We start from the raw sequence: 22,871 nt of genomic DNA, 5'->3' as shown, positions 1-22,871 counted from the left end.
TGGTCATTATCACCGCTCGGCCACAGCAGCGCGGGCACGGCACTACAAGAAATCTTTGCATTGCTATTGGGATCAGAGGTCACCGCTGCAGGGGACCAGGGCTGTTTTATTAAACAGCCAAGTCTGTTTAAGGTGTAATTCCTCAGGAAGAGCAGTGTGCTTGTGACCATTTAAACGAGTTAACGGAGCGTGCCCGTTCAAGCCCTTGCGTACTTTTCCCCAGGCACAAACCCCAGCTCGACGGGCGGGCGCCCGGGGTTGACGTCGGCCGAGTCGCCTCAGCCCCGCAGATCTGTGACCTCTGGCTCCTGCCCATGTCACATCCCTGTCCTCCGGGTGGAAACTGCGGAAGAAAGTGCAGGATGCGCCTTAGTTTCGCTGACACCGCTCCAGCCGCGCTGGCTCCCGCACTGGTAATGACCGGGCTTACACAGGCGCCCGGGCGGGAGGCTGCGGGTCGGGGGGCGGGTTACAGACTCTCCCCGCCGCTGTCTGGGCGTTGGCAGCGGGTGCTGGGAGTGCGGCCCTGCGTGGGGAATCCCGTATGCCCGCACTCCAGCGTCCACACGAGCGTCTGCGAGAGAGAAACCTCCCCTGGAGGCCGGGGCCGCCGTCCCAGCCCCGCAGCGGTGCCCGGGGTCAAACGCGCTCCCCGCGGGACTCCCCCGCCGGGTCCGGGCCCGGCCGGACCCCCCGAGCCCGCCCGCGCCTCGGCGCGGCCCGCGGGGCAGCGCCGGCAGGGGGCGCTCTGGCTCCGGGAACGCGCTGCCGCTGCCCCGGCCCGGCCCAGGCCGCCCCGCCGCCGCGGGCAGGGCCAGGGCAGGGCAGGGGCACGGGCGGCTGCCCCGGGCGCCCGGCAGGTACCGCGGGGCCGGGCTGCCGAAGGGCGGCGAGCAGGTGACGACCTCCCCGGCAGAGCCGCCGGCCTGGGGGGCCGGCCCGGGAGGTGCAGCCCGGCCCTGCCCGGCACCTCGAGCGCACCTGGTGGGCGCGGGGAAGGCGGCGCCGCGCGGGTGGAGAGGCCGGGGCCGCAGCCGCCGGCAGAAGTTGGTGACAAACGCGTTGTGGCCGCGGCTGCGGCCCCGGGTTTCTTTGTGCGTCTGTCAGCACTTTGGGTGACATTCCCTTCGGCGCGCGGGCGGCTGGCGATTTTTCCCTTTTTTATTGCTGGAAGAGGTTATTCTATACGAGAAAAAATGAAGAAAAGCCGCCGTAATTTTCACGAGGTTCTTTAGAATATAGTGCCGAAAAAGCAAGTTGTTTGGGTTGTTTGCTTTTGTTTTGTAATTGCTGAGTTTTTTAGCATTCAGGTGGATGCTCTTTCTTTAGTACAGATTTATGTTCTAAAGAGATACTAGATTTCTTTGACCATATCTGTGATCATAGCTTACAACTACTACCTATACACACCTGTGTTTTTAAGTATCTTTTAAGAGTCAGTAAGAAAAATTGTTTTTATTAAAAGTCTTCCAAAACAAAAATTAAAAAGGACAGAGGAAAATATGATAACCTAGCAGCTGAGCTATGCTTCCCTCTAATGTATGATCCAAATGTTTTCGGCCAAACCCATAGGAATATAAATTGGTGTAGTGAATCTCAATGATTTACCCCAGCTGAAGACCTAATTCCAGTGCACTGTATGCTCAGAATATGTAAAAGATATTCTAGGGACACAAAACCACATGGTTGTGCATCTCGAACCAATCTAAGCTAGATGAAACCAAAATAAATTCTTGTTCTGTACTACAGTAATTACCTGTAGTGACTGCAAATTCTTCATTTCCCATGCACACAGACAGGTACTTAGCTAGAAACTGTATGTGATGCTTTAAAATTGAAAGATGTAGGTTCTTGTTTGATTTTTTTTTCTTTTTTGGTGATAGATGTGCAGTCACTCTATGATATGTGAACAAATCTTTAAGAAATGAAATTAATTCTGCTTTGCTATTGCATATCCTGTGAAGGTTTTTAGTGACTTCACTGTTTCGAGTGGCTTTAAAATGAGAAGTTTAATACTCACATTTTTAAAGTTTTATTTCTGTGGTGGTTTGCTTGCCTGGTCAAATTTATCCAGTGCAGCATGGTGATCAGGCAGGCAGTATTACAGGTAGTGGCTTATCAGTTATTTTAATGGGAGGTTTCCTAAATCCACTCTGGAATGAGATGCATTTTAGAGAAAGGAGCAGGTTCCCCACTCTCAAAACCAATAGCCCCGCTGACTTCCTTCCCTGGTTTTCTTCAGTAATTTCTCTAATGTGTCCAACCACTTTACTACAAAATAAATATTCAGAGATAAGGAGGGAGAGGGGGGAGAAGGGAGGAAAAAATAGGCCTCCCAGGGAGCTATTGATTTGAAATTTCAAACATTTTATTGATACAAGAAAAACCCAGACATAAGGAAGCAGTTTGATATTGCACAATATTTGAAAAAAAAAAAAAGTGTGCATCTGTTTAGCACAATACACTGCATAATGACAGCAATCTTCCCTGTTTGTATCTATTCATCTGATTATACAGCATAACAATTCTTTTTGCTACACATTTATTTACTAGAGGATTTTTTAAAATGGATAATAAATTAGTAAATCAGATATCATGTGCTTGGGAAAATATGTTAGTTGACTCCCTACATGCAAGATAGTTGCAATTCATATTTTATGTGCTATTCAGTACATACAGAGATGAAGTTATGTGCTTCCCTTGTGGCAAAGACAAAGGAAGTTTTAAATCACTATTTAGTACTCTTTCATCTAGGCACGTTATTTTGAAACGCTTCAGTTTTTAACACCGCAGTGCAGCACTGATGTAATGAAGAGCTTTGACTTACTTGAAGTATAACCCAGTGGCCTTCTTTTGATGCCTTTTCCATAGCTATTTCTGCTGCAGCTTCCTGTCCTTGACCTAGCGATACATTGTGAAGTTCTCCTGAGTCAATGGTAAATTCAAACTTGTTCCCTAAACAGAACAATATGCTGTACTACTTTGAGCCAAATAATGAAGTGTTCAAACAAGCATGTGTTCTACACATAGTGTTAAAATTGCACCACATCACATGAGTCACCAAAGGAAAAAAAAAAACCTCAAAAATATAGTTTCAATCAATCAGCTGAGCTAGGATATTGTGCTGCTTTCTGGCTAGGTATTCTGTATTAGTAAAATGCTCCTGTGTCTGAAAAGCATCCCAGAGTGAAACAATTGATTCCTGCTGATGGCTTCCCTACATATTGCCTATATGAATATTTCAATGCATACTGAAGTGGATATGTTAGAAATTTATCTAAAGAAAAAAATACAAATTAAGTGAATGTCTCACTGAAGGTGACGTTACACACAGGCAATGAAAGGGGTTTAATGGAAGTCTTTATGCTGGCATTAGGAGGTAGTTGGGTCAGAGGAAGGTTATCAAATTTTCAGTAGGGTTGAATCTGTTGCTCAAGTATACTTAGGCAAGGTTGATGACTTGTGCAAATACAGAAGAACAAGCAGCTACCTGTGATTTCAGAAAGCAGCGAGTGTTCCCCAGGCAGCTGTCTGAGCCAAGCAGTGAAACTTTCCTCAGACATTGAGTGCTGGATGTGTAATGCCATCGGTGTGTTAACATGTGACAGCACTCGGCAGTCATGGAAAGGCCTGCTTTATTTCTCTGGTTGTGGTAGAATTTCTAGGACCACTAGTATTGCTAACTTAACTTGCAGAAAGTTCTTTTATTTCATGGTGTTATGTTTTTTCATGATTTTTAGTAATAGTATTTAGTCCAGACTGATCCAGTCGTTCAGAATTGATAAGGGGACCAGTCCAGAAGATAAACACTACTGGGGAACTGCACTGCCTTCTTTGGAAGTTTTTGTGAACACTGGACACATTTAGTTCCAAGTTACATTTGGGCTAAGTTCCCATAAATTAAGAATTACAGTTGACAGAACCTCGTGAAAAACATGAAGGTCTAAGACCTGTCTGTGGGGCATAATATTTGTCATGTCTTCTGTTTGGTAGAGATCCAAACGCAACACACGTTAGGGTCACTCACAGTACAAAATCTGCCCTTCAAAGGGCTGAGACTGCTGATGCAAACTGACAGCACAAGTCATCCTGGACATTCTGCTACCTCACATTTGAGGAGAGAACTTCTCACTTTTCATGCCTTTAGAAATTTCTCCTGTGTGGACATTTCAAATCGATTTCTTTTGCTTGTTCTATCCAGGAACCTTCAGTATCTCTCTTCAAGTAATGTAATTTATTTAACATTGTTCACAATTGAAAAAATAATATGTAGAGCCAGTACATTTGAGCACAAGCATGTGGATTTTTAAAATCAATGTAACAGAAGTTTTTTATTTTAAAAAATAAATATGATATCAATTAAAAATATTAAAATGTAGGGTCATTATTGTAGACACACTTTACCCTGATTTCTCTTCATGGAGGGTTAAAGAGAAAGCCAAATAAATGTTGAAACAGTGATCTAAGTTCAGAATGTTCACAAAGCATGAGTTTGTTATTTGGTAACTAAAAGCTTTAGAACAGAACAGCTGTGAAATCAATAGAACTTATTCATAATATTTATCAGTGTTTATTTTCTCAAAGCTTTGGGGTTTATTTGTGGCCAGTTTTCTCATTTAAAACATTTAACAATCTCTTAAAACTATGTGATACAGTATCTGAATATTGTAAGCTTAAATCATACACATAGAAACATTCCTTAGAGTATATGAATATGTTCACAGATGATGATTAAGTGTGTCAGTTTATAAGACCAGCTAAGCTGTCACCAAAGTATGGACAAAATTCTAAACACAAATAAATTTTTTTCTGAAATTTCTGCCTTAACAAATTAATGTGGACTTTTGTGTGTAAGGCTTTTAGTATGTCAGCAAGGCTAGAAATACTGAATTGTGCTGAGAAAGAGTACTAATACAACATTCCAAGGTCAGTTGAACTCAGATTTCTCTAGAAGAGGAACAATTTCTATTAAGAAATTGCCAGATCAAAGTTATATGGTGAAATGCTTAAAATTTTAAAAGTCTGTAAGAACCAGACCTAAATTTTCCACTGTTGTAAGAAACAATGAGAGATCCACACCATTATTTATTGTGTTGTACAGGGATGTGCTGGGTTCTGTTACTTGGCATTTAATCCAGAGGTGCATTCAGTTATGTATTAGTAGTGAGCACTGAGCCATTAGAGCAGCAAAAGATAGGACAGAAATAAACTGTTGGCTGCAATTGTCCCTTCGAAAAAGAACAGGAATTTTGAGAGGGGAGAGAAGGAGATTCCTTGGCCTCGGTGGAGTTTATTATTCTCTGGAAACAGGTAAACCAACCCTGGCTCAGGAAGATACTTTAGAATAGGAAATGTTTTGCCTTTGAAATGTACCAGATTACATGTCATTTCAAATAGTGTTCATGGCAAAGATACCCCTGGGACCACCTTACAAGAGCTTTATTTCTTGCCTGCAAATTAGTCAATTCAAAACACTTCTCCTCTCATCTCTGCCTTCAGCTCTTAATACCACACACGCCATTCGTAAAATAGCGGAGAAGAATGAAAAGACCCTGAATACAATGGTACAATTAAAAAAATAAAACAAAAGACTGTAAAAGCAAGAACAAGATGGGTTTCAGCAGACAAGGGAAAAAATGAAATTTTGGTGCATTTTTGGAGGCATTTCAATAAACCCCTTTTCTTCCGTTTCAGCAGGGGCTCATTGAAACAGCTATGTTTTCCAAGTGCAGGCAGACAGCCAATAGCATCTAAATTATTTTTAAGAAAGCACTTATAGCACTAAGCACTCACTACTACTAAATCCATCTTAGAGGAGAAGGGTGGAGTAAGAAGAAAGGTCAACAAATGTATCAAGTTCTTTGTGTAATGCCTCACTGACATTTTCCAACTCCCTCAGCTGGCTTTTATTTTTTTATTTTTTATTTTTCAGAATCCTGGTAAAATGCAGTAAAGGATTTAAGGTTATCGTCTGTCTCTCTCTAACTTCTGACATCTCTTTATAACAAGAAAGAGTCACAGCCAACTGTAACAGGAGGGCAACACAATGAATCCTGGTAAGACAGGGAAGGGGGGAGGTTCAACTTTGCTGCCCCTTTGCCCCTATTTCTTCCTCACAGAACAGAAGTGCCATCTGTTACTAGTCCTAACGTGCATACATTTGATTTCCATTCAGTAACAACTATCACAGGAAAAAGATTATCGAGTGATCTAAAGCACTATCAGCATTAGCAGATCTTCCCATCCAGTGTTTTGTTTGTACCTCCAAAGATCTAGCAGATGAAATGGATATGGGCAAGTGTCTTATTTGCCTAGAATTATTTTGTTTTCTTGTAAAGGACCATATGGTCAAGGTGTGGATTATGACCAGACTGAGGATATTTAGGTGCTTAGGTCAGAAAGAGATTTAGGAAAATCAAACAAGAGGACTGCTGTTTTTATATTCTCCAATCCAAACTCACTATAGTCTTTATTACTTGGTGTTGTAATACATCACCATAATAATGGAAAATCAAATCATAGCACGTTGTATGAGGGTAGACAGTATTACAAGTATGTGACTGTTTTATAGCAATCTGTAAAAATGTTTCTTAAGCTTCAGTCAAATAAAAAATAAAATAAAAAAATAAAAAATCCCAACACCATCGAACACCTTCCAGCCCAGCACACTCAGTTTAAGATTGTACTAGTTTTGACTGGGGTAGATTTTCTGGGTTAATTTTCTTCATAGCAGCTGGTATGGGGCTGCGTTCTGGATTTGTGCTGGAAACAGTGTTGACAATTCGGAGATGTTTTAATTATTGCTGAGCAGTGCTCACACAGAGTCAAGGCCTTTTCTGCTCCTCGCATCGTTCCACCCGTGATGAGGCTGAGGGTGCACAAAAAGCTGAGAAGACAACAGCTGGGGCAGTTGACCCCAAGTGACCAAAGGGATATTCCCTGCCATATGGCATCATGCTCTTTGTATAAACTAGAGATGGAAGTTGGCTGGGGACTGCAGCTCAAGGACTGACTGGGCATTGGTTTGGTGGTGGTGAGCAATTGTTTTTCATGGGCATCACATTTTCTTGGGTATAATTTCTCTCTTTTTTGGTATTATTATGGATCCCTCAGCTATGCCCAGTTTTGCCTGATATCTTATTGCTGAAAGAAATGGGGTGCAGCAGCAGATGTCTGCGAAGGAAGGGTGCCTACAGTGTGCTGTTTGCGAAGCAGGGTAACGATTAAGCAGTTGGTGCAGTGGGATTTCTCTGTCAGAGCCCTTCAGGTATTTCACTGCTCTTTCCTCTCGCTGTCTATACTCGATTGTTTTAGTAGTCTCTCATTTCTTCAGCTTCACATCTTTCCCCCCTTTGCTCTTGCTGCCTGTACACCTTGTTACTTAAAACACTTCTATGACCAGAAATTGGCCGCCCTGTCAGATGCCAGCTTTCTTCCCAAAGGCTGGGGAATGACCTCAAATGTGGGAGATGCTTGGCCAATGCTGTTATAATGTAAATAAACATGTAAAATGGTTCAAGAGGAAAAAGCCAAGAAAATTACTAGCAAGTAGCTTGTGCTTTAGACTAGCTTAATTTGCTCAAGTCAAATCTGAAGATGATCTGTCTGGCAAACCTACAGATGCCTACATTGTCAAAATACATGAGACAACATTTCATTTCTCCAAATTTCCATTAATTTCATTGCCTTATTTTCTTTCTTTTCCTCCTACACGGGGATGACATTTTTGAAGTGCACTTTTAAGAGCATAATTTGATCAAATGATCCAAGGGAACTCCCTATAGATATCCATGATTTAATGCTAGATGTGCTCTAAAGGTTAGCATGCCTGACAATGGCAATTGGTTTAACCCCAGTTAATTTTTAAATAATAATAGAGTGTGTTTTTTCTGAGCAGAACTGTAACTTGCTTACACAACTCAGTGAGAAAGGCAGGGCCCTGCCATGTGTGGTGGTGAGCATTCTGAGTATCCCAGCCTTGACCAGAGCAGGTCTTTGTCACCTTGCTGAAGTCAGTCATTGTACATGTTCTCTCGCGAGATGCTTGTAGCTGACTTCCAGATAACCTTGAGGATACTGGGCAAGAATTCACTGGCTGGCTGACTTATGTTTCAGTATAGTAGATATTCTGTGCTCTGAAAACAAGTAGGGTCAGCATCTGAAGCTGAATTTCTTTGTCTTCCCTTTCTCTTCTCCATTTGGAATTTTATTTTCCAGCTCAGAACACATGCACTAGAAACCAAAGAAATCTCTTTTATCAGGTTAATATTTTCATCCTAGTCCCTGTTCATATCTATGTAGGCTTTGGGCTCCTCTGCTCTGTACCCGTTTGTCACTCTTTTCAAAGGGAATAGGAAACTCTTGGTATGTGTGCAGAGCTTGGAAGAGATCTGTGCTGAATAAGAGTGAGAACGCAGCTGCACAAGACTCAGCATACTTCTCACAGACAAAATGCAGTGAAGGAAAAGATGACACTTTAAGCTAAATGAGAGATCATTATACAACACTCTTTCCATTCAGCTCATTCTAGGGAGAATATATACATGTGGCAGCAGCACTCAGGACATGAAGAGCTACTTTGAAAGTTGATGTGTTTCCCAGTGTTTGAGACGAAGATGGAGAGTAGAGAGTGAGAAAATTGGCTGTCCCTACAGATGTGCCCCCCAGCCACAATAATATTTCTGAAACTGTTGTACTTTTCTATCCTTAACAAGAAAGCAGCCTGGACTGGTTCAGAGCAAATGCAGTTTGTAGGAAGCATTTCAGACTGATGTTCTTCCCTGATGAGGGAGTTTTTCAGGGGCCTAGCAGAGCCAGCTGGCAGCATGAACAGCTCAAGCTACAGCAAGGAGACCCACTCAGAACTACAAAAATTTGTCCATATTCCCTTGTGCTGTGCTGAATTGGGAAGGCATGCAAGGGAGACCTGAAAACCTGAAGGCAAAGGACTGCTCTGTGGGCTGCTTGGGCACACATACAGGTGTACATACACAGAGTGATAAATGGGAGCTCGTGCAGGGTTCGTGCTGTACTGGGAGAGCTAACTGGGCTGTGAAAGTAAGCTTTACCCTTTCAAACAGACCAAGGTAAATGACAGTTGAGAGTGTTACACAGGCAGTTGGGTTCTTTACACTCAGCCTCATGTTCTCAGAGGGTTTTGCTCACTGCACTGCCTTGTGAAATCAGCAGTAAAAGCCTGTGACCAGAGGGAAAGTGGTAAGCCAGTGGTAGCACTAGATTAAAACAGCAGCTTGCAAACACACTGACCTCTTCCTGAGTGGTAACCTTGAGTGAGAGCTAATTCACTGGATTGATTTTATTCAGCTTGTCCATGAGAAAATAGAGCACAGCAGCATTGACTGCAACTGGCCAAAAGTGCTTGTGAGCTTCAGGGATCTTTATAATGCTTGTTTCAGCTTCCAGGTTCTTAAAGATGTTGGTGATGTTATGATGTGCTATTACACTCTAAGGCTTCTGTTTGGCAAAAATGTACTGGCAAAAGGCAAAAGAATATAAATTAATATAAGAATTTATTGCTAGTCCAATTAGTGTTTTAAACAGTCTAATAGTCAAAATTACTTGAGTATAGGAAGACTTCATTAAAAATGGAGTTAGAATTGCTATACTAAAAATTCCCTCTACTCTGGTGTTGTGCTTATTCCCCCAGTTCTCCTTTGGGCCTTAATACTGGTATTCCTCAAAAGAAACGGGGAAGTATTATGATGAATTATCACCAGGATTCACGTGATACTTATGGGAGAAGGATGTCTTTCTTCTGAGCCTGGTGTCTGCTTGGATTTAGTTTTATATGTTTTCTTAACACTATAATCTAACTATGATTAAATGGCTGATTTGTGTCAGATGTGTCTGCAGTCTTCCCCACAGCTGACTCTAGAATTGTAGGCAGTTCAGTTCACAATGAATAACCATTTGTTATTATCCTAAACTATTGTTAAACTAAAACAAATCTAGTAAAGGGTGCCTCACAGCTGGACAATTGCTATCACAGCTATACCAAGTTAAAATCTATCTAGGCCCAGAAAAAGCCAGAGCATTGCCAAGTCCCTACACTGTCATCTCAATACAAACCCTGTTGCTTTTTACCAATAATGGCAAAATCACATTTATTGGGCTATAAAGTCACTTTGATTAGTCTGTGAAATGCAGAGCAAGGATTTGCAAATCCTGCTATGACTGCAGAGTCATGACTGAGCAGCAAATCTTGGAAACATTCACACTTTCCTAACTTCTTTTGAATTAGAGTAATTCAAAGTCTGATTGACTTGTAATTCTTCATTGCCATCAGGAGGCCAGCTAACAAAAAGTATTTGATTTTCATTGCCAATATAATTTTCCCAATCAGCAGGAATACTGTGATTATTAAAGTAAGAGCTATAGTTTGTAGTGCTAAGTTAAAAATTCTTGTACCTGCAGGAGACCATAGTGTAACCTGATAAAGGTATAGGATAATTAAGAAACATACTTGAATCTAAGATACATCAGACATAAAGACACACAGACAGGCATTAGCAGGCAGGTTTTACATGAGGTAGTTCAAAACAATTTCTGAAGTTGGGTCTCTACACAAACACAACTAGATCTCATATATTTATGATTTGAGATTTATTAGAAACAGAATGAGAGATGCCATAGTCACACCTATTTACCTTTTGAGCTAAGTAATCAACTGAAGACTGGAAACTAATATCTTCACATCTCTATTAAATATTTCAATGCTATTTGTCAGCATTCTTCTGAAAAGACTCAATATTCCATTTTCTTTGGCAGACTGTGTTCACAGATGCACATCTTTAATAACAGAAGCACTTGTTGCATGTTTCCAAAATTATCTGATCATCTTTCTACAAACAAGAAGAACTTTACCATCAATTTGATACATGACTGTGTATTTTACATATATACAGTTTTCACCATGTACAAAATTCAAGACGCTTTAAAATACCTCTGATACAATTGTACATAAACGGTACATTTATTTTGAAAATGTGATTTTTCAATGGCATCTATATTTTAATGTTATGAGAGTAGATATTAATATCTAGGTGATCTTTTAAATGTGATTACTCTCCAGAAGAGGACATACAGACCTTGTCATCTGGAGATGAGGGAGTCATAGCCTTCCAGGGATCCTCTGCCAATGTTTCACCATCCTCATGGTAAATTATTTTTCCTAATCCCTGGTCAGAATTTCTCTTAGTCTGACTTCTGCAGGTTGCCTCTTTTCTGTCCATGTGCACATCTAAGAAAAACCTGTCTCTGTCTTCTTTGTAGCCTCTAGTGAAGTATTTCCAGGCAGCAGTAGATCCCCCTGCCCTCTTGGCCTTTTCAAGGCTGAAGAACCACAGTGCCCTCAGCCTCTCCTTCACAGGTTTCCTGCTATAGCCTCCACTGGAGTAGGTTAATATCTTTCTTGTACTGTGGGAGATGCAGTAATTAATTTGAATTTTTCATTTATGACATCTATTTTCCATTCATACACTTACTGATAGTGTAACACTCTTAACATCTTCTACAGCTGTACCTTCTTTTTGAGTTTTGTCTTGTTTGGTGTAGTTGGATGTGCTTCTACTTCAGCTGTCAATTTTGTTCTCTGAAGTCCAAATCTTTCCTTGCACTGCCAGTTCTTCAGTTAAATCCCTTGGTACTAACTAGACAACCCATGTTTCAGCATGTTACAGGCTGTCCAAGTAAAAGCACCCCCCTGCTCCATCCCCCCCACCCCTGTATTTCTTTCTTTCTTCTCTTTTCTATTTGCAAAAAATCTTGTTCTACTTCCTGGATACCTCTGCAAGAAGCTGGAACCCAAGGGTATGGTTCCCTCTAACACACTGCCTGTGGACCAATGAAGTTTAGGACAGAGAATACCTAGAGGAGTGGATCCAGGATTTTAAAATTGTAAGAATAGGAAAGCTCCTCTGAGTTTGATTCTGTAAAATTTCTGACAGCACTTGGCTCTGCTGGTGTATGGAGTGCTTCTGAGTTTCACCTGCAAGTCACTCAGAAAAGAACATATTCAGGACTTAGCAGAAATTATTCTCCCTTTTGAAGGATCAAGCTCTTGAAGAACCCCCACTGTTAGAAATATGACCTCTTCAGATACTTAAAATTACTTAATTAGCATTATAAACATCAGAAAGAACAAGATCATTCTAGCAAAGGTAATAGAGCTGTAATTGCAGGTGTTACAGAATTTAGTACAAAAGATGGGTGTTCCCAATATTTGTTTTATAGTGTTTTAAAAAGCTATATAAAGAAGGGAAGCAAGCAAGCTATCAGGGAGTGGGCTTTTTTCCCTCCATGTTTTTGTGAAGTAAGATTAGAGGGAGCACATAACAAGCATCTTGCTATTAAATTTGCCCATGACAAATAGTGCAGCTGCATGTAGTGTGCAGGAACATCTGTAGAATCATGACACATGCAGAATTCCCCCACACTGAGAGCATGACACTATACCGAAAACAATTCAGTTGTTGAAGCAATATAAATATATTTTCTATAATCTTTCTCCACCTTCTCCTCCCCCTTGTCTTTTGAATCATGTTAACTACAGGATTCTGTCACTTCTTCCCAGCATTAGTAAAAAAGTATAAAAGTGACTCAGCATTTCAGAATCATGCTCTTCTTTCATTAGCAGCTAGAATGCAGACATTTCTTATTTGAAGAAACAAAAAAGGGAAAGAATAACCAGTGGCAGAAATGCACTAGAAAGACACCAAATGGAACTTGACATGGTTTGAAGATGCAATTTAACTCTTGAGAAATCAAAGGGTGATTTTCTGTGTCAGCATCTCATGTGGCTGTTCAGTTCAAAGTGAGCAGTCAGATTGCTGCCAGTCTTTACTTCACCCATGAAAGTGATGGCACAAAGTACTGTGATACGTGATATCCCAAAGTGCTATGGAAAAATATGTCTCAAATCTACAGATTTCCAAAGTAAGGGGAATCTCCTTGCCTGGGATTTTGTAAGAAGGACTGTGCCCTTTTCAAAATCCTTGAAGGCTTTTCCCAAAAATTATTTTAACAAAATATTTGCTTCCTTCTTCTAGTCTATTGTTTGCTTCCTGAAATAGTTGTTCTGCAATCTTTAGATTGTAGAAGTAAGAAATTTTATAATTGCAATGCAAACACTGATTTTTGTAATGTCTGAGGTTGTCTAAATTTCGACTAAGTGATGATAATACCATGAGAAGGCAAACACGTGCATACTATGAACACCTGGATCATCATTGACTTGTTTCTTTGAAACATCTCACTTTCAGTCATTAGGACAGCTCAGAACTGATAACTATGTGAAGCTCCAAGATAATTTCCAAATTTTTTATGCAGACTGCAAAGCAAGCATGAAGCTACAAGAGCCAGCCGTCTTGGTCATAATTTTCAACTCCTTGCCCATTAAATTCCTGCAACCCAACTGCAAAAACACTACCCTTATGACATATTCCCATAAGGATTTTATTGATAGGATACATTTTTAGCTGCTGATACTCTTCGGTCAAGTCCTTTGAACTCTTGCTTCATGCATCACCTGAAAAAACCTTGTTTTCCTATTTCAGAGGAACATACTGTCCATAAATGAGAAGGCTTTTAAAGCACTCTGATGACTGGAAAGATACGCAAGTACAACTGATATCCCCTGATGACATTTGCTTACTTGTAAGGGTATATTTATCTCTTAATTAAATTAGATATGATTCCGCATTTAATAATACAATGACTTTCAACATCCACTTCCTGGTTTGTATGTCTAGTGACTGCTTGCACAAGATGGACAGTCATGTGCATGAGCACAGCAAAAAGGAGCAGCATACATGCTGCAGAGCTGGAAAATACTTTTCAGAATCCACAACTTTCTCATGGAGAGGTGCACATCCAGTGGCCAGATGTCACTGCAGTCAGCTGTGGCCACTCCAAGCTGGAAATGAGTGTCTGAACATCCTGCCCACTAATCCACTGCAGTGCCTGTGTTCTGGCTGTTCTCTTGGGTGAGTATTTCAACAGCTCCTTGTAGTCCTGGGCTCCACTTAATAATATAAACAGTGGTACAATTTTCAACAAGTTAGCAGCATAAGGAGTTGTGGAAAAATGTACCAGGGAAAGCTTTGTTTACATGATATGTAAAATGGAGCACTAGAATTCCCCTCTTGCAGACTTTAAATAAATTAAAGAGTTTTGTGGTCATTTAAAAAGTTTTATTTTACTTCCCTCATGATGGAGACACAGTGATTCTTGGAGGGAGAATGCATACACATGGATATATTTACCATGGATAAATGAATTGAAAAATAAAGATTATGAAATAAATACAGTTAGTTTGGTTTAGACCCAAAGGAGCCAAATTCAGCCTCAAAATGATTAATACTATAGCTGATCTAATTCTTTTAGTTGTTTTTCTTTGCTTGTATTTTTGCTGCTGTGTCTTGTTTACAGCTTCTCAGCCAGAAGAATATCCTGAAGCAAATTACTGTCAAAAGCCAAAAAAAGTATTCATAATTCATCCTAACGCCCTGTCAACTTTAAAGTAATTTTTTCTGCTTTATGAGTTCTGGCTGAAGTGGTAAGTTTGCAAATCCATAAATCAAACCATAGGAAATAAAGGAAATACATACCTCTGTTTAAAATATTGTTTTCCTACTTCATTGTGAGCATAGATTTTATTAATTAAAACTTCAGTCACTAGGAAGAGAAGAAAGAAACAAAATTATGGACTGTATTCTTTACAACTGTACCCATCTGTGTTGTGACTCCAGAGCCATCTCTTGGGCTACAGAGAAGTTTTCCAAGATTTATAATAGCAGAAATTAATTTAGATTGTGTATTCCCGTGGGCACTCTGAGGTGCACATGTGTATGTTTGTGAATTAGGCTGAGCCTGTTGAGGCCTGTAAAAGGCACACTGTGCTGTGAGGTCTCCTGCATTTGCAGGTGCTCTGGGGCCCTTTGCAGGTGTGCAGACACTCACTAAATGTCCTCAGTTTCCAAACTGACCTCACACATCTCGAATAACAGTGAAGCTGACTCAAGTTCTTTAGCTGTAAGAGACACATTAGAGAGCAGGTGTGGAAGCTTTCTGTGGAGAATCACTGAAACCTGTGTCCCTGAGTTCAGGAACAGCAGCCTGGCAGCAAGTGTGAGGAGGGCCTTATTTGTGCTCTTCTGCACACTGGGGGAAAATCGTGCAGAATTCCTTGTCCCAGGACTCAGTTTATCGCCACAGAAGGAGTGGAGCCCCAGTGTGTGTTCCAGCTCAGAGCTGCCACCAGCAGCTACTGAATAGCACCACGTTCTGAATCTCAACACGCCATGAAAATCCTCCTTTAATCAAATGCTCCCGGGGGAGCAAGAAATTCAAGATGCACTTCCAGCCTGGGCTGGTGCACACCACTAGGTCAATACTTGGCATAAAGAGCTTTCTGCTTGTCAGTGCAGTGGAGGGGGGGTCAGGGGACACTCGTAGCAAGCAAAACCAACAGGCAGCACATGGGGTAACATGACAACATGAGGGCAGCAAGAAAGAAGAGGCAAAGGTACAGGACTGAGTGGGGCACTGTGGTGGCTGGATTAGAAAGCATTTTGCTTCTCAGCTTGAGCTGTTTAATTAAGGAATTTCATAGTAATTTTGACTAAGCTTAACGAGTAACAATTCAGTGCTCTGGCTCACTAAATTCTTTCTTGCAGTCTAAATATGCTGCAGATCTCAGAGCTGGAGGAATTCAGTGCCTTAACAGCACTTTCTCTCCAGCCTGCACTGTAGGCAAGTGCTGTCCTGTGGCAACCTTTTTGGGGTCAAGTGATTTAGAGAGCTTAGACAAGGCTTGGGTTCAGGATCCCTATATTCAGACACGATCCTGAGTAGCAGAGGCTGTGAGGAAATATTTTCTGACATTTACTAGAGGGGCAGGGGAGGGAAGGGAGGACTCAGCTCTAGGAAAGATAGTAGGTACAGCTAAACTAGAAGGAGGGGAAGGTCTCAAGAATATAATGAGGAGGTGGGGGAAATGACACTGGAATAAAAGGGTGAGTATATGAGATACACACTCATCCTGGCCTTCTTCTGTTCAAAGCACTCCCTCCAAGGGTGGGTATGAGACTTGAATAGAGGGGATGGATGTCAAAATATTTCCATAAGGAATATAGTGCAATAAATCAGAGAAAAAGGGCAGAATGGAGGCAAGGAGCAAATGGTAGGAGAATTATTTTAGTTCTAAGTGAATGATTATGTCTCCTGAGTGATTACACATCAGGATGGTGGTGTGTTGGGGAAGATTGTTCAGCTAGATAGGAAGGACTGCTCAAATTGCAGTCATTGAACTATAGTTCATGCAAGGGTACAAATAAGATAAGAAAAATAGACAAGTAAAAATCCAGCTGGAGTCAACATGTTTTGGGCACTGCAATCCTTGTGAGTTAATGTAACTATCATACAGGTGCAGGAAGAGTTTTCAGAGGAAGCTACTTTGAATACTTGTAGAACATAATCAGAGAGAGACCTGATGAAGAAAATAACAGATTATTAAAAATACTCTGAACATAACTTGCAAGTATTGGGTTAAGTACAAGATTAATAATTTCTTCCAAGTTTCTGCCAGAACAGGACCACCAACAAGAAATACCTGCAGTATGACACACACCTATAGAGTCATCCCAGTACAGGGCTGGTGAAAAACAAGACATACGATGCCAGTTTATGGTATCCCATTCATTATACTGCAATGAATGGAAAGTAGGAAAGGGCTTGAGCAGAGTTATTATGGTTACTGGGGCATTAACACCTTGGGCAATATCAGGCATTCCTTCATAACTGCATCAGTTTTACTCTCACTAGCACTTGTCCCTTTTTGATTCAAATAGATAATTTATATATTGAAACAGATGTGACTCTTACCCAGTTTTTCCCCAGTGCTGGGGTTTGATCTTATACCAATGATGACCATAAACATAAGACCAAGGACTTTTTATGTGGCCATATTATTGCCAGGCACTGCTGTCACTTCTCTATTTAGCAATTGCTGTAGCATCCACCCACTCAGTGACTGGATCGAGACCTTTTGTTCCTGTAATAGGGACCTGGAATAATAAAGGTTAAGTTTTAAATTTCTACTTACAGAAGCTGGTATGTCTCAGAAATCACTCCCTTGTCTTTTTGTAAAAAAAAAAGCAGCATCACTGGGAAAAATTAATTTGTCCTTACTTCACCCAAGATTCAAAGGATAAAAAAAGATGAGGATTCCTGCTCTGAATCCAGCAGTCCTTCTTTGGCCTCCAGTAGGTTACTGGGAACATAGTAGTGGGGAAGTTCTGAACTCATTTTTGCTCCATATGGAGCAAAGTCAGTGCTATGTGAACCACTGCCAGTTATTCTTTCAGATGTTTAAAATTACAGTCATATTGCTTTATTTATATACTTGTATTTTATCTCCAGGTGTTTTATGAGAAATTGGAGCTGCATGTCACAGTACCTTTTTTCCATGGGTTAAGGGAGACTGTTCTAACACTCCCAGATTCTGCTGCCCAGGTACCTTCTGCTGAAGCAATCCTTTCTTACCATGGAGAGTCAGTCTCACAGTGCTGGTCAGATTATGTGCTGCCTGTTATGTCCACAAGTATATGGGAATATAGCAAGGAAAAAAGAACAACAAAGATTTAGTGGTTTGCTGTCCCTTACACTCTGTGTATTAAGTTGGAAGAAACTGCAAAAACCCCGAGTTATTTTCCTCAGCAGTCCCAGCGTTCAGGGAGACCCAGAGCATAGGGACAGTTGCTGCCACTGCATGCCATTCCCCCCTTCCCCAGACTGGCTTTCTGGCCAAAGTTAATGATTCATAAGATTCTGCACTGATTTCACTGTGAGCTTCCGCATTTGCATAAGGAAAAGCTTCTGCAGCTTCTGTAGGGAAATTCTTAGTGAAATTGCAGCACAAAACATTGATATTATGTAATTATGGTAGTTCATCTTAACTTAAATGAAATTGTTACTTTAAACTTGCTCTAAGTGGCTCACAATGTAATTTTTTGTATGACACACCTACAAAACAAATGAGTTAATCACAATATGTGTCATTTTTAATTTTTCTCTTTCATTTTTCTTTCAGTCATTCTCTCTTTGTAATTAGCATGAAGACTACCCTTCAGTCAAAACTAGCCACCTGGAAAGTTTCAGCTTGTAATATGCAGCTTTTTTTGTGAATTATGAATGTGCAAAAAAGAGACCTTTCTCCTTACACCCACTTCCTTGCATAATTCAAATATGAATGAATGAATTTTATTCAGCCTTGCCAGAAAAAAAAAAAAATCAGCTGATAACAAGCATGAAAAATTTCAGATGAAAGGGAGTTGTTTTTTTTTTTTTAAGAATATTCTGAGCATGGGAGAACAGCAGGTTAAGATAGAAGTCTCAGCACAGCCTTAACTATAACAATTGCTATCAAGCAAATACCATATCCAAGCACTAAATCTTGCTTTGTGCTGCCCTGGTGCACAGTAGCAGGGACAGAGTAGAATAATAAAAGCTGGTCCCCTTATGCAAACAGCAAGGCACAGCACCTGACAGAATACGAGAAGAAGGTGAGCCTGCCTACTGCTCTGGCTTGCTAACCGTATTCCCAAGGTCTGTGGGTTGGTTGTCACCTCTAGCTCCAGTCAGATAGCAAAAGGTACTTCAAACACTAGCAAAGGGAATGTTTTGGTCCATTCCGGAAGAACGTTTTACTAATTCCTTGCCTCCAAGTGTACTATTCTATTAAATAAAGTATTTGAAGGAATTTGTATCAGCAACATCATGGTTTAATGGGTCAAAAAGGGAATTGAATCAGTGCCAGGCATTTTTGTGATTAACTGTGTATTTTAAAAATATATATCTGTGAAGAAGGTATTATCTGTGCAAAGCAGATTGAGATTTGGGTTCATGCCAGTACCACTTTGAAAATAAACTATCACAGTGAAGAAACGGTACCATCTGGAACATTTCTGCATCATATTTTCTCTTGTTCCTAATAATGCATTGGTGATAAGTCCAGCTCTCCTTTTCTACTGAGAAAACAGGATTAAAACTTCCATTCATTTACTATGTGTTTGTTAAAAAATGCCCATTACAGTGGCTAAACAGCAGTGAATACGAAAGGATTACCTTGCAGATTCACAGATCCACATCGATTAGGGGATCAACAGACAGGATTTGCAAATAGCAAGCCTATGCATAAAAATCTCCTTCCAGTCTGATGTGAGTTGACTGTTGCAAGTTGAGCTTGGCAGCAAGTGACCAAAATTGAGTTGTCAGCATCCTCCTGCATAGTGGAAGAAGTTGTTGCTTTCTCGTGCAGATGCAAGAGTTTCTGTGGGAAAACAGAACATAATCATGGTTCTGAATGTCTCTGTGGATTGGTAATGTCTCTAATACATAGATCACTTGTGCAAATTCAGTCCCAGCTGGATGGGAAATTATTGAAAATGGTTGTTGTTTGATTGATATAAAATGAGTTGTCAGCTTGATTCAATGCCTTCAGGGCAGATGTCCATAGCATAATTGGCACCTGTCAGAAACAAAGAATTCCTTGGTACAGAGTAACAGCTACTCATGCAACCACCCAGAACAGTCCTTGCGTGCCAGGGCTCAGAGAAGAAGGCAGAAAAAAAAAAAACAAACTTCTGGGCAGGATCTATTATGCCATAAAGTCAATAAGAGATTTGATGTGACACTTGGTGCAAGCTTTTCCCTGGGATCCTGGCTAGACACGATCAGCTTTTCTGCTGTTTGGTCAACACTTTCCCTAAGAATTAGAAGAAAACTCACATATATGGTTACTTGCTATTATTGTCATGGTAAAGGTGGGTTTGTAAAACCAGTTAATAAAGAAATGTTTGCATGTTTGCTTATTATAAAAAAATGCTGTGAATAATTTTATTTTTATATTTCTTGAGAAATTCTCCTCACAACAATACAGCTAGAGAAATAATAGAGTGTCCTCTCAGCAAAAAAATAAGGCAAAGAAACAGCCAGGACTGACAGTATAGCAGTGTCAGTATTACACTGTTTGCTAATAGTAAACAGTGACCTATTGTTTACCACAGAGTAGATTAAAACCGATTTTTTCCTATAAGTCACTAAATAGCTGTCATATGGTTATTAGTGCCTTTGACCAAGTGTGGTACAGCTAACAACAGGAATGAATTCTATTTCCCGTTACCAATCTGTCGAGCTGGCCACCTTCTTCATGGGGCTGGTGCTTTGGGAGGTACTAGCTGAAGGACTTTCCATTAAAACTCATTTTACTGTCTTCATCTAGCGCATGGCTCAACTTTCCTTCTTTCCTTTCATCTCTGTTTCCTCCTTTAGATTATTTTTCATTATGCCTCCCCCCCAGCATACCCACACTTTGCCTTTCATCTCTCTATGTATGCTATTCCAGCACTTGTCAGGCCCAGCAGGAGGCACATGGGAGAACCAAACAATATGATATGTTAGGTGGAAGGAAATATTAGAACAATCATTTATTGTCACACTTTAAAGAGGTCTGCTATGTTATTTATTTTATTATTCTGTATTAGGTACATGGTTTAGTTTTACAGGCATTATTAATCACTAAAATACATTACACTTTCAGCCAGGACGCTAACATTTTAAATGCATTCATCTTGCTTCTTTAAACAGAAACAATGGGTCTTCTGCACTGCCCTCCCTCCCCTTTAGTCAATAAATCCTTTCTATTGATTCAAGAAATAACTCTTAAACCTTGTTTTATATTTTAAGTTCCACTAGCTACACTCAGCCATATAATTTCGCTCAATAACAAATGGATCTTCTATTTTTGCTGTTTACTATGTGTTTGGTTATCAAACTCAGCTTGAAAGTATTGGGTAGAAGAGGACAAAAACTGTAGTGGCAGTGAGCCACCATGAGAGATTTCCTAAATGAATGTTGCAATAAAATAAAGTATCTGTAAAAAATGTATGTGTGTGTGTGTATAAAAAGCAGTCTTATCAGTAGATGAATGATAAATGAAAAAATCCATCAGTGAGTATGGATTCCCTTGAGCCAGCCTGGATCAACAGACAATATGGATTTTTGATAATTCATGGCTTTGTCATTATTTATTCTCTCCTGAAATACCCATTGCAAATCTCAGAAAGATAATTAGAGAATTATCATATTGCTTAACTAAGTAGTGCAAATTATATTAGATTCTATGTATCCAAATCCTGGGCAGAATCATTACTATTGTTTAATTGTTACAAATATAGTCATTGCATTTTAATAAATTGCCTTCATTGTCAATATCCACAATTGACTACTTCCCTTAATGTTGGTGGATAAGTTAGTTACCAGGTAATCTTACAGTTAAGATATACCACAATGAAGCAAAAATGTAAGAAAATGCAAAGGTCAAAACCATGTTTCTATTATGAAAAAAATGAATGATAATGACATAATTTTTTCAGCTCATCAGGTTCTTTGCTAAGTGCCTCTGTTATTGCCAGATCAGTAGTGTATAACAAAGAAGTGATTTCTGTAGGCTGCTTCATTAGCCTGCCCTGTAGGACCTCACCTCAGACCTTTCACTAATCTGTTGGCCAGCTCAATAGCCTTGTTAGTTCTATTCACTTCTTCCTGGCAGCGGATTTTCTCAGCTGTAGCTCTCTCAAAAGCAGTGGTTAAGGCAGCCAGGATTGTGTCTAGTTCCTTCAAATAAAAACAGTAACAAACAACTTTGGACATTGTAAGAACACATAAAAATATTTCTGCTATCCCATTTTATATTGCTGAAAGTTAAATTAACAGTGCAAGAAAGGTGTAAACATTAACAGCGCTCAGAATTTTGTTTAGGTTGCGGTCCAAAGGTGAATTCAGGAAAACCTTGGGAAAAGTGGGGCCGGTCTTCTGATTTCCCCCATTTGTTCAGAACAGCCTTCAAAATGAAATAACAAACTAGATCTTATATCAGTAAAAAAGGAATATCCCCTTCTCCCCAAGGATTCTGAAATGAATCTAAATATATTTCTTATTACAGCTCTATATCTTCTATAGCAGATCCCAAACTTGAAAAGACAGCTATTTAGAAACTAAAGAAAACAGAAGGCTTTAAAGATGATAGACAAAATACTTGAAAATGCACAAGTCAGTGCCCTTTGCTGACTTTTTCAGTTAGATTATGCTTCCCAGTGTGTGCACTGTTTCTGAAAACAGCCTGAAATCCCCAGCCACCTTAGATTTGGGAGCAAGCAGCTCAGTGTCTGGTACATCAAAACATTTGAGCACACAAACAGTCCCACTAGGTCAAAGCCTTGGTTATTCCCAGAGGGAGGAGTGGAAGATAATGCAGCACGGATGGCTGAACATGAAGACAAGGCAAGAACGACGTGCAACTCCAGAGAGTCACGGGCAGAGCACCCAAATGACTCTGAGTGCAGAGGATGAACTGGCTGGGAAGCTGATAAAGGAAAGGTCAGAAGGGTGCTGTAAGGCCCCAGCAGAGCAAGGCTCTCCAGAACTGGTGTCACTGGGTGCCCATGAACAGAGCCAGTGGTTGGGGCTGGGGCCATCCAGGCAGCCAGAGAAATGATTCTCTCCAGCAGCAAATATGTATTCCCTTCAGCTCGGCAAGTATGTGTCCATGCAGCTCTACTGAATGCCGTAGTATTCCCCAGGGAAAGCCAGAGCTGAGCACTGGCTCCTGGCAGAGGGCTGTACTTTATCCCAGCTGTGCTGCTGACAAGCTCTGTGTGCCTTGGGGAAGGCCAAAGGGCGCCCTGGGAATCTCCCTAGAGAAATGCTGAATGGGTGCCTCAAGTCTTCCTTGAGGACACCATGAAGTGAAACCTGTGTGTAAAATAGGACATTAAAAGGAGCTGTGTGTTGAG

General features: G+C 40.6%; 2 long non-coding RNA genes across 7 annotated transcripts; one reads left to right on the top strand and one right to left on the bottom strand.

Moving 5' to 3' along the window:
- Positions 1-66: 66 nt before the first annotated feature.
- LOC128791067 (uncharacterized) lies at positions 67-704 on the bottom strand. The gene is made up of 2 exons (XR_008431963.1): positions 431-704; positions 67-343 (listed from the first exon to the last, which is right to left on the bottom strand). It is a non-coding gene; the product is annotated as an uncharacterized LOC128791067 (long non-coding RNA).
- LOC128791065 (uncharacterized) lies at positions 330-20,962 on the top strand. 6 transcript variants are annotated; one of them, XR_008431962.1, is made up of 9 exons: positions 816-984; positions 2,872-2,936; positions 5,933-6,056; positions 7,114-7,267; positions 13,575-13,674; positions 13,770-14,003; positions 14,449-14,575; positions 17,440-17,532; positions 18,110-20,962. It is a non-coding gene; the product is annotated as an uncharacterized LOC128791065 (long non-coding RNA). The 6 variants fall into 6 exon arrangements; XR_008431959.1 differs by lacking the exon at positions 7,114-7,267 and having other exon boundaries at positions 781-860; XR_008431958.1 differs by lacking the exon at positions 7,114-7,267 and having other exon boundaries at positions 808-897.
- The last annotated feature ends 1,909 nt before the right edge of the window (positions 20,963-22,871 follow it).

The sequence above is a fragment of the Vidua chalybeata genome, chromosome 7 (assembly GCF_026979565.1).
Source record: "Vidua chalybeata isolate OUT-0048 chromosome 7, bVidCha1 merged haplotype, whole genome shotgun sequence".
NCBI lineage: Eukaryota > Metazoa > Chordata > Aves > Passeriformes > Viduidae > Vidua > Vidua chalybeata.
Note: the sequence above shows the minus strand (reverse complement) of the source record. Positions and strands in the feature narration are given on the sequence as shown.